The 15,861-nt window shown below is 35.3% G+C and overlaps 1 pseudogene; it reads right to left on the minus strand.

The window, feature by feature from the left end:
- Nucleotides 1-401: 401 nt before the first annotated feature.
- On the minus strand, nucleotides 402-1,682 carry LOC121028081 (guanine nucleotide-binding protein G(I)/G(S)/G(O) subunit gamma-5-like; annotated as a pseudogene).
- Between the last annotated feature and the right edge of the window lie 14,179 nt (nucleotides 1,683-15,861).

Here is a 15,861-nt window from a genome sequence, read left to right on the forward strand (position 1 = left end):
GCTGTATAAACTATAGATCTCTGTCAAAAACCTTAGAGACTGTAATGCAGATAAAGACATTATGTATGTAAAAGACATACTTCACTGCCAACATGACTTGGAGTGCAAACACCTAAGAGAATAGGCTTTCCTTGACATTCGTGGGTTAAACTCAAAGTAAAGTCAAGAACGTAAACTGGATGTTTGAGGATCCACAAAAATTCTGACTGAGAGCTCTCATTTATAAGAACATGGATGGACCTGGAAGATATGATGCTAACTGAAATAAGTCAAACAGAGAAAGACAAATACCATATGATTTCACTAATATGTGGACTTTAAGAAACTAAACAAAGAAACAAACAAGCAAAAAACAGACTCTTAAAAACAAAACAATCTGGTGCTTGCCAGGGGCATGGGGGTGGGGGATGGGTGAAATAGATAAAGGGGATTAAGACTCTTATCTTGATTAGCAGTAAGCAATGCATAGAATTGCTGAATCATAGTCACTATATTATCTACTTGAAACTAATATAACATTGTGTGTTAATTATACTGCAATAAAATTTTTTTCAAAAAAGCAGGGTTATCAAGGCTGACTCTATCTTTTTACACTCAGTATTTTATTGAATGCTGCTGCCAGTGTGTATAAAAGAATTATCCCTGTGAAACAGAAATTTATGAAAATTTAAAGTAGATGTTAAGGACTGATAAAAGTAGAAGTTTGTATAGTATAGCATGTGTTATAGGGATAAGCTTTTGTACAGGCTTCAAATTTAGTTCTCTTTTGAATATTCACTGGTTCATGAAAAGTGGTTTAGAAAACCATCCAAAGATTCATACAAAAATGAACAGACATTCTGGAGTCTGAAGGAATTTATACTTGAAGATACTCCAGTCAGCAGGGGGTCATGTTGAGCATTCTGCAGACAGAATTGTTTCCAATCTGTAGCTGCCTAGGAAACCTTCACGTGGTTGAGCCTGACTAGGCTACCAGTCAGAGCTGTTGAACCATTTTCTTCATAGTGGTGATGGTGGAGGAACCAGACATTGTGCTCCAGAGAGCCAGTAGATTCATCAGTGGTGCATACATAGGTCAGGCAAGGCTGACTCTCTATCAAAGGAAGCCAATGACTTCAACAACACAAAACTATCCATGGTGCTGAATTTCCAGCCTCTACACCTGATTCACCAAGGATGATTAATTGGGGAGCTAGAAATGAAAAGACTGAATTTCAGAAGTTAACAAATAAATAAATATGACTACTTGTGAGAATTTATGTATGAATGTGCTCAAAGCTTAAATAGAAAATACAGATAGGCATACAGTAAAATAAGCTCCTCCTATATCAAAAGGCAATAATTTCACTATAGAATTTTGGGGGTTAGCAAAATTTTTCTGAGCAGAGGGATACCAAGATGGAGGTAGTACTTAAGAATTTTAATTTATGTTGGTATAGAGTGAAAATTGTGCAAATTATGTTTTAAATAACTGAATCCATAACAACATAATCTAATTTCATTAGGACCTTTGTCAATGCTTTGTCCCTAATGAGTCAGTAATAACCAGAAAGAATATAAATGCTGGACTTTAGATATAAGACATTTCAATTGTCTTCATGCAGCGGAATTAGTGTAAATTGAGCTTTCCTTGGAATTCATACACAAATGTTAAGTTTCCAAATGATTCATTTTAATGATATTAATACCTATGAGTTCACAGATCACATATGACCAAAGATATTTGTACTTAAAGATATAGAAGTTACTCACATTGGTTATATGTGAGTATATATATATATATATATATATATGTGTGGTTATATATGTGGTTATATATATATGTGGTTATATATGGAGAATTACAAAATTCTCAAGGGTGTATTGACTGATACAAAGATTAATAAGAGCAAAGACAAATAGATATAAATCAGATGCACACACAATGTTCCTTATAAATGAAATAATTAAACTACTTTTTAAACCATTATTTTTATCTTTTCTTATCTAAATTTAGATAAACATCAAGATATTTTTGGTAAGGTTAAGAAACAACGATCACAAATATCTCTGAAATAAACTCTATTTGTCTTCTAGTGACATATTTCCCTTAGCAATGGAATACTCTCTTTGGGGGGAGACTCTCAATTTAACAAAAATTTTCTTTTCTCATTTAAAATTTAATACTAACTCAACTAATCCGGACACTAGGGATGATGTGATGTCTTTAATTTTTTCATATAATGATATGTATGTGTGGTAAGAAATACATCTTTGCTAAACTTCAAGTTTTGTTTCAGAAGATAAAAGTTTATTTGGGCACTGTTCCCAGAAGTTCCTTTGGGGGAAAATGACACATTTCAAAATTGCTGAGTTCCAATTGCATTTGATTAAAATAATAACTTTGGAATAATAATTTTTTGTGTCTCTGTTTAAAGAACTGTCCTGTGTACCTGAGTTCAGATTTCAGAAATGGCAAAGTATGTGGACTCCAGGATATAGAAAGTCATAGCTAATAATAAGCTTAAGTGTTGAATTGTAACATCAACCAAACATACTCACATGTCTTTCTTTATTTGAGTTTAGGAACAGTGCTCTCCTCATCAAAAATAATGAAAACCAGATACCTCGGTAGCACAGCTGGATTTAGGACAAATATGACACTAAAAAATATCTACTTCTATCCTGAAGCAGAAAATGATGTCTTCTTAAAAATAAAATCCTCTTATGGCAGCAAGATATACAATTATATTGTAGTCTTAGTTGCTATATCCACTTCCATAAGTAAATTAAGAGAGACAGAAATGATCCCAGAAAAAAATATAAGGACTGAGTCTGGTAGGGCTGAAGGATGTAATTGTCTTTCCACATGACACTAACATTTTTCACAGAAAAGACAATATTGAAATATTTGCCAATGATAAACAATGTTAGTTAGAATTCAGTGGTTGACAAAATATCAGTTTTAAAAGTTGCATATAGAGTCAGGTACCTGGGTGGCTCAGTGGCTTAAGCGTCCAACTCTTGGTTTTCGCTTAGGTCATGATCTCACAGTTCATGGGTTTGAGCCCCACATCCGGCTCTGTGCTGACATGTGGAGCCTGCTTGAGATTCTCTCTCTCTCTGCCTCTCCCTTGCTTATGCTCTCTTTCTCTCTCAAAATAAATAATTTTTTTTTTAAGTTGCATATAGAGTCAAACATTTCCTAGCGAAAGTATAAGTAGGATGTTAGGAACACTCTTGAAGGCTTTTACTCTCCAGATATAAAAGCCACTTAGAATGTATTATAAAACTTTGAATTCTTAACATTTTCCAAATAAAACAAAAATGGCAAAGCATTAGATTCATTTTTATGCCCACTTAGTCAAAATTCAGTAAAAAATCTATTCTCCATTGCCAAGAGAAAGATGTTGAGGAAAAGGAGTGCATAAGTCATGATGTTTTAATGAAGTGTTTGCTCCTGGGAATTTTTTCTTTTTTTTTAAAGGGATATCTGAGGATTAAAGGGTTAGATCAAACTCATAGTACTACCAGTGTTTAGCTTTTCTGTTAGGGATTCTGGTCTAACATTAGTGATGTTGTTTTCAGTGGAAAATTAAGTTATTACTGACGTTAAAGAGAAAAATATAATACTTTAAAAGAGTTCAAGTATTCTGTTTGAAATAATGCCAAAATAATTATATTCTATATATCTGTATCTAAAGCACACTTTACAATCAAAATATTAACTGTAAATGTTCATAACTAATTCAAAGATTTTTTTTCCCCAAACTCAACGTCAACACCAATTCTTATTCAAAATACAGACTGCACATGAAGATCGTTTTTAAATGCCTATCTGTTCAACTTTACTATTTTCAAAATAAAGAATATATACCTTGTTTCAAACAAAATTTGGCTTTCATTATTTTATAGCTGTGAAAAACTAATTTCAGTTGTTTCTTTTCTTTTTCATTTGTAGTACAGGTCTTTCAAATATATTTTTTCAACCTTTCTAATAGCTAGTATATCTACAAAAGATCAATAAATATCAGATTGGAAACCCTGTCAGTACAGGCTAAAAACATCCTACACTTTCATCTTCCTAGTAAGCCCTAGTATGACAGAAAAATCTATTTCTTAGTGAAATTCTAAATGAAGATATTTTTATAACTATTCACATTAGAATCAATTAGAACACATTATGTTTGGAGTAAAATTTGGTATAAGTGAAATTGTCATGAACATTATGAGAGTTGAACAGTCTTTGATGTGCCTTACCATTAAGGAAATAGAAAATGAGTAAGACATAGTCACTATTCTCAAGGTGTTTAAAATATTCTAAAGACATACAGAAGTACAAATAATTTTTAAAAAATAAAGTTAATTTCATTACAGGGTATTTTTACCTGATGTGGCCAAACATTTTAGACCTGGAAATAGCAAGATTTCTTTGTGTTCCTAAATATTCAGATACAGTTCTTTCTTTTTTTTTTTTTTTCAGATACATTTCAAACATATCTAGGAGTGAAGTAAAATAGTGGTCATCAGTTTTGTATTCTGATATCATTTCTAAATTATTAAAAAAAAACAAGAAAAATTTTTATATAGGTTTATTCTTTTTTTTCTTCACCACTATTCTCCTCAAATAAGACAATAATTCTAATGGGAACACATTACTAAACAAAAGTTCATTTACTATATTATTGTTTATTCCCTTTTATTTGCATTTTAGTTTATAAATATGAACTTTGACTTTTGGAACATTTCTTGAAATCACTTAAGTAAAATCATGCTAAGAGATTTTAGTCTTCAACCAACATATTCATGACCATCCAAATGATAATGCTAATAAAAACTAGCAATGGGTCAACTAGATAAACCCATTAAAAATGAATACCATATGAATACTGTGTTATCTATATATCCACATTGCTGAACCTGGATTACCTAAAGCTTTTTTTTTTAATCCTGCACCCCCTTTTTTAGAAAGAGTGAGCAGGGGAGGAGCAAAAGGAGAAGGAATCTCAAGCAAGCTCCACACCCAGCACAGAGCAGGACAGAGGGACTTGATCTCAGGACCATGAGATAATGACCTGAGCTGAAATCAAGAGTCCCCACACTTAATCAACTGAGCCACCCAGGTGCCCCTGAAAGCTTTTGAATTAGACTTCTTGAACTGGATAAAAGTTAGAGGTTTCTTCCTCCTCATTTTCATCACAAGATGACTTTGTAACTGAACATGAAATTGTTACTTTATTCAGAGCAAAATGAGCCCATTTTTCCTGACTTTACTTTTGATTTTATACAGTAAATAATGTTTCTTTACTGAAACTCTGCACATATTTTTGCTAAATAATCAGAAGTTAAAACATTGAGCAATTAACATGTGGCAGAGATTGTGAATTGTCTTAATGAATTCTTAAAACCTGCCTATATATAGGTAGAATTTCACTCCCCATTCTAAATGTAAAGGAACTGAAAGCAAGACTAGGTGGTAACATTCCTAAAGTTCAAGTTAACAAATGGCATATTCAGGATTGGAATCCAAGCCATCTGAGAGCTGAGCCAACACTCTTAGTCACTATTATATGACCGTTTCCAAAGGACATAAACATGCCTTTAATTTAACAAATATTAACTACTTGCCAACATGCCATACAGGAACAGGCCTTGCTCATATATCATCAGGTATTGCCCACCTTGTTATATACAATTGCTACAGAATCTAACCCATCCAGGTAAGTTGGTAAAAGATTACTTGGAATATCATTTAAAATTTTTTAGTTATGAAAAACAGAATCTACACACTAAAATCTATATTTTATAATTTTTATACTATATATCTTAAATGCATATAGATAGACATAATAAAATTTTAAAAATCACACATATAAAATACAGTTGTTAGAGAAGAAATAACACACACACACTCACACACACACACACACACACACACACACACACACACAGTAAAATAAAAAATAATGGGCTATGATTCTGTTCTGAATCACATATCCCCCATCACTGACCAGAGAAGCTTATAAAATGTCTGCTCCATGTTGGAGATTTCTCTGTTACAGCTGTTCCTACACTACGCCCTGGCCCACTTTTAGTATAGCACCCCAGTCCATGGCTCATTGTCATCTCTGCCAGTTCAGATCTTATTATTCTGTTGTATCAGGCTCCAACTCTAACTTCAGTACGGTATCTTTCCACACCTTTGTAACTGCTCAAAATTAAATCTTTAAATAAAGACCTCAAGTACTTCTATTCCTATTTGAAGATTCATACCAAGGAATAACCTTCAAAAGTGTGACTATTTTTCAACTCAAGTCTTGAAAAATACTTACTATGAAAATATTGTTTCTGGGTACACCTGCGGTGAAAAGGTTTTTATAAATCTTCCAGATTGGGGTGTAACAGAACAAATTCCAGATTGAATACTACCTGAGAGTTCCTCAGCACTCTCAACTCAAGTGCCACGACAATCTAGTTGCTATAATTACTTGTAAGGCTTGCCACACATAATATGTTGCTTATAGCAATGAAAGTTCTAAGAGTGTCCTTCCCTGACCATTCCAGCTACAGCCCTTTCTTTCATTGAGTTTCTAATTTCTAAAGGGTATATATTTGCTTGGTTTTTGTGCACCTCACTCCACTGGAGTGTGTTATACTTACACTCCTAGGGCTTCACACAGTGCCCATTCTCTAACACTGCTCAGAGAATATACAAGGAATGAGTAAACCTTGCCCCATATGGTTATATCTACCACAGTGAAAATACAGTTATATTTTTGAAATGCCAATCAAATCCTCTGATTTATCTTAAACTTTTCAATGGCCACCTACTTTCTAAGGTAGAAGCTTAAACCTTGGAAAATCTTTGACTACTGGGCCTATTCCAATCCCCAGCCTCCTTTTCCTCCATCTCTGCACTCAAATTTCTGCTCCATGAGTCCAGAAATACTGGAAGTTCCCCTAATGTTTCAAACTTCCGTATCTTCTCAGATTTTGGACATGCCATTTCACACAACTTAAAAACTCTGCTCTCCATCCAATCCTTAGCCCCTGATAAGTGACTAGCAAAACTACTCCTTCTTTCAGGGGTTATTCAAGGGTTCTGTATACTTTTTCAAGGATGTCTCTCCTAATACTTCTCAATACAATTAGGTTTTCCTTTGCCTGTGCTTTTGCTGTATTATGTCCACACTCACATTAAAGCATTATTTTATTGTACTCATTATTTACTTTAGCTTCTGCTTTTCTATCAGACTAAAATTACAACTATATAATCATTTTATAGTCAGGAATTACAGGTTTCATCTATGTGTTATCAGTATCTAACAGCGCGCCTATATTAAAAGAGGAGGGCACTTGTTGGGATGAGCACTGGGTGTTGTATGTAAATGACGAATCACAGGAATCTACCCCCGAAACCAAGAGCACACTGTGTACACTGTACGTTAGCTAACTTGACAATAAAACATATTTAGAGAGAGAGAGAGAGAGAGAGAGAGAGAGAGAGAGAGAGAGAGATCTTCTTAGAGATAAAGTGAATGACTGGAAGAATGGAGGTCTCACTATTATTTAATTAATATCCATGCTAGGATGGCTGAAAAATCTTTCCATACTTTGTGTGTGTGTGTGTGTGTGTGTGTGTGTGTGTGTATTTGTTTGTGGTTTTGTTTTGTTTTGTTTTTCCTCTGCAGGATGGAAATAAACTCAACCTAACTCAGAGTATTATTCTAAGTGGATATAAACATACCCTCTAAACTGAATGTTCTACAAATGATTCCTCAAGACATTTACATATTAAAGGCGATTTATAGGCATGAATTCTAAATCAGAGAGCTTACAAACAGTATGATTTTAAGTTGTTCATCACACTGCACAAGAGAGAGAAGGTTCTTTTTTTTTCCAGGAAGCATGTTACAAAGACTATGAAGGCTTACCATATCTCACCATTCTTGGTTCTATGCTAGGGAACTGCCATATAGTGATACTTCAATTAGAAAATCTTTTGGGACAGAATCTAAGACAGATTCACCATATACTAAAGGCCCCTTTAATAACTGATACTAAAGACTCATTGAATTTTAAAGCTGGAGGCTGCTATGAGAGAATAACAAGTTTCAAGTATATATATATATATGTATATATATATATATACATATATATATATATATATATATACATATATATATGTATATTCGTCATAAGACAATTCAGAATTTTAAGAAAAAAAAAAACAAAGATAACTATAACATCTTTATCTTGTTCAGGAGTGATGAATGTAAATACCCTGAAGTAAACTTTGAGAATTAACTGAGCATTTCAAGGTCTTTATCACCACTACCAGCTCATCTACATAAAGATGACTTTGTGGCAACATTTTTCTCCATTATTTCTGTAACAAAATGACTGCAGAGGGAAATGACACTGACTGCATTTTTGAACTGTGTAGCACAAACATGAAAGTATAATAGATTTTCACAGCACTTAAAAGACATTTCTCTTAGTGCTAAAAGCAAAGTTCAGAAAAAAATATTTTTCCTGGGGAAAAAAACGTACTCAAAATCCCACCATTCAGTAATAATCTCCCCTTAATGTTAGATTTTCATTTTTAATAAATGCTGTTGAAGAGCTAATGATGAATAACAATGCTAATAATGAACAGCCTAATCAAAATGCCAGTCCCTTTCTCCAGCTCAGACATTAAGAGAAATGAAAATTTTCCATTAGTACCTTCAGAGAAGACAATATTACACTGTTTCTAGAAAACTTTGATTTTGGAAACAAAATTAAAAACATATGTAGAATGTTTCCTATTCTAGAAGGTCCTCTGAAATAATACATAAAAGTCTTTTTTTTTTAATTAGATGAAAAGTAATGTTATTTGTTGCCCTGCCTTTAGTCAAATTAGTAAAATTTGGTGTGTTTTTTAAATGGGTTGGGGAAGTGGCAGAGAGCCAAAGCATAAGAGACTGTTAAAAACTGAGAACAAACTGAGGGTCGATGGGGGGTGGGAGGGAGGGGAGGGTGGGTGATGGATAGTGAGGAGGGCACCTTTTGGGATGAGCACTGGGTGTTGTATGGAAACCAATTTGACAATAAATTTCATATATTAAAAAATAAATAAATAAATAATAAATAAATAAATAAATGGGTTGGGAATTATATATGGTTATTATAAAGCTTTAGTGATTGTCCTTATATATTTAGCAAATATTTAAGCATATAGTTTTACTATCAACTTTAAGACTTAATCGGTATTATTCCAGTGGCATAAAAACCTAAACACCCTGAAGACCTTTCCACTGAAAACAACTAAAATTCTGAATAAAATAAGAAGAAAATGTTTAATGCTTAAGATAGCATAAAAATAAGAATCTATCATAATTAGTTTGGTTTCACTTAAGACAAATGTAGAAAGCCACAAGAGAATGTTGCTTTCACACTAATAATAAGAGAAAGACAAATAATCTACAAAATCATAACTTTTCCAGAACCCAGAAGAGAACTGGGATTTCCATGCAACCAAAGAAACTAAATTCTACAGAGTGACAACCCTCTTAGAGACAGAAGACATAAATCATTTCACCTATGTTAAGGCACAGAAGAAAGAGATGGCCTTCAACAAGCAGATAAAAATAAATAAGCTAAAATTTTAACAAAATTTTACAAGACAAATATATTCCAACCATTGGATAAATTTGAAGCTTATATTGCACTGAAGGGATCATAAAAAATCAAAACTCTGCTCAATTCCTGATTAGATTGATTCAAACCAAGGATTTGACCACAGAAGAGGCATTTCTGTCATAAATACTACTAACCTCAGTCTCAATTATTCTATATATAATAAAAGCATTCAATAAAAAATTATGAGACAAGCAACAGAAAAAAGCATGAACAATGACTCACTGTGAAGAGACAAAGCAATCAATAGAAGCATACTTAGAGTCAATCCATAAGTTGGAACTATCAGACAAGAACATAAAAATAACCATGACAGATACATTAAACGATCAGAAGAAAAGATAGATAATATGTATGAGGAGATAAGGGATTTCATCAGACAGATGAAAACTATGAGTCTAATGGAAATGCTAAAATAATAATAATAATAATAACAACAGAGTAACAGAGATGACATATTCCTTTGATGTACTCATTACCAGAGCAGAAATGGCTAAGTAATCAGTAAACTTAAACATGAACCTAAACAAATCATCCAAACTGAATTTTTTTAAAAAAATGACTGGAAAAAAACAAAATAAAGAATTCAAGAGCTGTGGGAAAACATCCCCAAAACAATAGGACAGAAAACTGGACATACCATAGTCAAGCCGCTGAAAAATAAAGAGAAAAACTTGAAGCAGGCTGAGAGGGAAACAAAGATAAAGTTTACCACAAACTCCTTACCAGCAGCTAAACAAGTCAGAATACAACAGCATGGTATCTTTATAGCACTGAAAGAGAAAAAATCTGATTCTGAATTCCATTCCCAATATAAGTATTTTTCAAAAATGATAGCAAAATAGTTTTTTTTACAGATCAGCCAAAGATGAATTCATTGTCAATACACACACACACACACACACACACACACACACACACACACACACAAGAAATGTTAAAGGAAGTTCTTCAAGCAGAAGAAATGTGGTACCAGATGCAAATGTCAATGTACACAAAGAAACAAGGAGCCCTAGAAATGGTAAGATGAAGGTAATCATAAAAGACCTTTTTCCCTTATTTTCAGTCACTTTAAAGATAACTAACCATGTGAAGCAAAAATAGTAACACAAATGTGGGTAAGATACGAAGAAGCAAAATGTGTGACAAAATATAAGATAAAAATGAGAAGGAGCAAATGTAACTATAGTGTTGTAAGCTGCTTAAATTATACATGGAGTGACATTGTAATATTTTGTGGTTGACAGTGATTAAGTTACAAATATACACTACAAATCCTAGAGCATTCGCTAAAAAATGATTTTAAATGTATTAGTAACAATCCATAGTGGAAACTGTAAAAATCACACAAATAATTTAAAAAAGCAAAAAACAGATGGGACAAACAACAACTAGATGGCAGATTTAAAACAACGTAAGTAACTGTAGGTACATTACAATTAAATGATGTGAAAATCTCAATTAAAAGGCAGAATTTGTCAGATTGGAAAATATAAAAGAATTAATTATTAAAACTGCAAAACATTTTTAAATATAAAGGCATACATAGAGTAAAAGGATAGAAAAGATATGTCCCGTAAGTACTATGTAAAAAAAGCTGAAACAGATAAAAATAGATTTCAGTAACAAGGAATATTACTAAGACTTACATAATTTTAAGGAAAGCTATTTATCAAGAATTAATGAATTATATAGATTCACTGCCATTATACAGATCATAACAATCTTAAATGTTTACGTACCCAAAAGCAAAACTTCACAATACATGAGGGAACGCTGATAGAACTGAAGAAAAATAGATATATCCATAGTTATAGTTGGAAACTTAAACACTCCACTCTGAGTAAATGGCAGAAAAAGTAGATAGAAATTCATAAAGATATAGCCCACCTGAAGAATACTATCACACTAGTTGATATTTACAGAACACTCTCCTAATCAGAGCACAATGAACATTATTTTCAAATACAGTGGAATGTTCACCAAAACAGACCACATTCTGGGCCATGAAACAAACCTCAGCAAACTTTGAAAAGAACTGAAATTGTACAAGGTATATTTTCAGATCACAGCAGAATGAAACTACAAGTAAAAGAAAGACATGTGAAACAAACCAAATATTCAGAAATTAAGTAACACATCTACAAATAACACATGATTCAAACAGATAAACAAAAGGGACATAAGAAAATATTTTTAATATAATGAAAATATAAATCTAATATATCAAAATTTGTGGGCTGCTATAAAAGCATTAAATTTAGGGGTGCCTGGGTGGCCTAGTTGGTTAAACGTCCATCTTCAGCTCAGATCATGACCTCACACTTCATGAGTTCATGAATTCCAGCCCTGCATCAGGCTCTCCAGTCTCAGCACAGAGCCTACTTCAGATGCTCTTTCTCCCTCCTCCTCTCTTTCACTGCTTCTTCCCACACACGTGCATGCTCTCTATCTCAAAAACAAACATCTCTTTAATGTTTATTTTTGAGAGAGAGAAATAGAGCATGAATAGGGGAGGGGCAGAGAGAGAGAGGGGGAGACGCAGAATCCAAAGCAAGCTCCAGGCTCTGAGCTGTCAGCAGCAGAGCCCAACATGGGGCTCCAACTCACTAACCCCGAGATCATGTCCTGAGCCAAAGGCAGAGGGTTAAATGCCTGAGCCACTCATGATCCCCTGTTTTTTTTAAAGGAAGAACAAATTGGAAGAACTAAGTTCTCACCTTGAGAAAGAAGAGCAAATACATTCAAATTAAATACAAGAAATAATAAAAAGGATAATAAAAGGATAAAAACAGAAATCAATGCAATACCAAAACCAAAACACACAGAAAAAGTCAGTGAATCATACTGTGCCATAAAAATAAATTGTTTCAGTGCCATAATACTTAAATCAATCTTGTACTTTATAATTAAAAGAAGATAAATATGATATAATGCTTAGTAATTATATTTTTCACATGTAACAGAATATGCTATTTCGGTAAGATCTACGTTGTAGCATTGTCTAGTGACATTTTTCCAAACAGTTATTTTAAAGAAAGGGAGTACATCTAGGTAATTTATCTTTTATCAGTTTCTTTACACTTTTTCTAAAATTATGGTGGGAAGTAGTGCTGAGAAAGGCATGCAGCCTATTGGCCCTCCCTCAGCCAAATAAGACTGGGAATTGGAACACTTCCTTACAAAGAGATAACCCTCATGATTTCTGTTGGGCTTATAACCTTGTGTGGGAATATCTTTCCCCTTTATAAGCCCAATATATGCTCTTTTGTTCTGCATAAGCATATGGTACCTGGTATATCTGCCCTCTGTGGGGAGTGTACAGAGTCCTTCTACTCGGTCATGAGAGGATGAGCATAGGCCAACTGCCCTGAATCTGTTGCAGGGAGAGAGAGACCCATCAGCCATGGAGGACCGATGGCCACTACTGAAGTAACTTCTCCAAAGTAAGGTAATAGAAGTTACTTCCATTTTTAAAAAAATAATTGACTAGTAAATGTATTAAATCTAAATGAATTAAATCTAAATCCTTAAGTAAAGAAATGTGATATTTATTAATAATCTATTATGTGCTGTATATTTAGCAATCCCCATCCATAAATCTCATTCCAGAATATATCCTAAAATTAAAGGCCATCTACAACTGGCTGATGACTTTCCTTTCTAGCTTTATCTTTACCTACTTTCACTCTTGAAACATGACTTAAAACTAGACTGGAGTTTCTCCTCACCAAATTCAACTCTGTATCTTTTGGACTCTAATTAGAATCAGCCCTTCAAATTCTTACCCATAATTAAATGTTCAGATTAGTGTGTCTACACTTTCCTGTATATTAATCCATAATTAACTTCTATCTTTTTTGAATTCCCAAACCACACTGTTTAATAATGACTATCACATTCTTCTTTACCTCATAGTCATTCTTCAAAATGGCTTATATTTTCTTTGTGGAAACATACTCCCCGCCTATGTTCAGTAATATAATCTTTGAATAGGCTTCCTATCTAAATACTACTTTCTCATCCTCCCTTGAATGTAGGTGTTGTCATATGACAAAAATCTCATCAAGGGTATGCAAGCTTAAGTGATATGAGTAATTTCCATATTGTGACCTTAAAGAGAGTGAAATATTTTCCTTCCATCCCTTCTTCTGGCATTCTATCATCCAGATGTGACAGTGTTTGTGAAACAATTTGGTCCTAGGAGTAGTAAAGCAACTAGATAGACAACTAGAAGATACCTGGGTCCTTGACATCATGGTTGCACCATATCAACCCTGAACCACTTATACTAGATTATAGCTTGAAGAAAAAAAAACTACGTTATCTTATTTAAGCCACTACTATTTTGGGTTTTGTTATAGTATATAAATCTTCATCAAAATTAATATGTCCTACAAGTTCCTTGGAAGCAGGAATCACATCTTCTTTACCTTTATTTTTGAGAGAGACAGACAGACAGACAGACAGAGTGTGAGCAGGGGACGGGCAGAGAAAGAGGGAAGCACAGAATCTGAAGCAGGCTCCAGGCTTTGAGCTGTCAGCACACAGTCCAAAGCAGGGCTCAAACTCATGAGCTGTGAGAACATACCTGAGCCAAAGTTGGATGCTTAACCAACTGAGCCACCCAGGTGCTCTACCTTTGTAGATTTTGTATTCATACCTTGCTTAGCAAAATGCCTTACAGTTAATAAGCAAGTACTCAATAAATATTTGTTGCATTGAACATACTTTGCAAAATCTTCATTGGATAACATCTTTACACAACACACACACAGGTTAGCATGCACACATATATTTCATTGCTCTGTTATCTGAGTGGATCTAGAAGCAATGACACCCCAGCAGCAATGTACACCCAACCCAGATTTTGGTTTCAAATATACTCTTCAATAAAGGGAGTCAGAATTAACTGGAGAGGAGGAAGATGGCGGCGTAGGAGGACGCTGGGCTCACCACGCATCCTGCTGATCACTTAGATTCCACCTACACTTGCCTAAATAACCCAGAAAACCACCAGAGGATTAGCAGAACGGAGTCGCCGGAGCCAAGAGCAGAAGAGAGGCCCAAGGAAGAGGGTAGGAAGGGCGGCGAGGCGGTACGCGCTCCACGGACTGGCAGGAGGGAGCCGGGGCGGAGGGGCGGCTCGCCGGCCAAGTAGAGCCCCCGAGCCTAGCTTGCAAAAGCGGAGGGGCCTGACGGACTGTGTTCCCACAGCAAGCGCGACTTAGCGTCTGGGAGGTCATAAGTTAACAGCTCTGCTCAGAAAGCGGGAAGGCTGGAGGACAAAGGGAGGGAGAGCTGCTGAGCCCCCGGACAACAGAGCTCAGTTTGGTGGGGAACAAAGGCGCTCGCCAGCGCCATCTCCCCCGCCCATCCCCCAGCCAAAATCCCAAAGAGAACCAGTTCCTGCCAGGGAACTTGCTCGCTCCGCGCAAACACCCAACTCTGTGCTTCTGTGGAGCCAAACCTCTGGCAGCGGATCTGACAACCTCCCGCTGCCACAGGGCCCCTCCTGAAGTGGATCACCTAAGGAGGAGGGAGCTAAGCCTGCCCCTCCTGCCCCCGTGCACCTTGCCTACCCACCCCAGCTAATACGCCAGATCCCCAGCATCACAAGCCTGGCAGTGTGCAAGTAGCCCAGACGGGCCACGCCACCCCACAGTGAATCCCGCCCCTAGAGAGGGGAAGAGAAGGCACACACCAGTCTGACTGTGGCCGCAGCAGTGGGCTGGTGGGGACAGACATCAGGTCAGACTGCGGCCCCGCCCACCAACTCCAGTTATACACCACACAACACAGGGGAAGTGCCCTGCAGGTCCGCACCACCCCAGGGACTATCCAAAATGACCAAGCGGAAGAATTCCCCTCAGAAGAATCTCCAGGAAATAACAACAGCTAATGAGCTGATCAAAAAGGATTTAAATAATATAACAGAAAGTGAATTTAGAATAATAGTCATAAAATTAATCGCTGGGCTTGAAAACAGTATAGAGGACAGCAGAGAATCTCTTGCTACAGAGATCAAGGGACTAAGGAACAGTCACGAGGAGCTGAAAAACGCTTTAAATGAAATGCATAACAAAATGGAAACCACCACAGCTCGGATTGAAGAGGCAGAGGAGAGAATAGGTGAACTAGAAGATAAAGTTATGGAAAAAGAGGAAGCTGAGAAAAAGAGAGATAAAAAAATCCAGGAGT

The sequence above is a fragment of the Herpailurus yagouaroundi genome, unplaced genomic scaffold (genome assembly GCF_014898765.1).
Source record: "Herpailurus yagouaroundi ecotype Mexico unplaced genomic scaffold, PumYag 100, whole genome shotgun sequence".
Taxonomy (NCBI): Eukaryota; Metazoa; Chordata; class Mammalia; order Carnivora; family Felidae; genus Herpailurus; species Herpailurus yagouaroundi.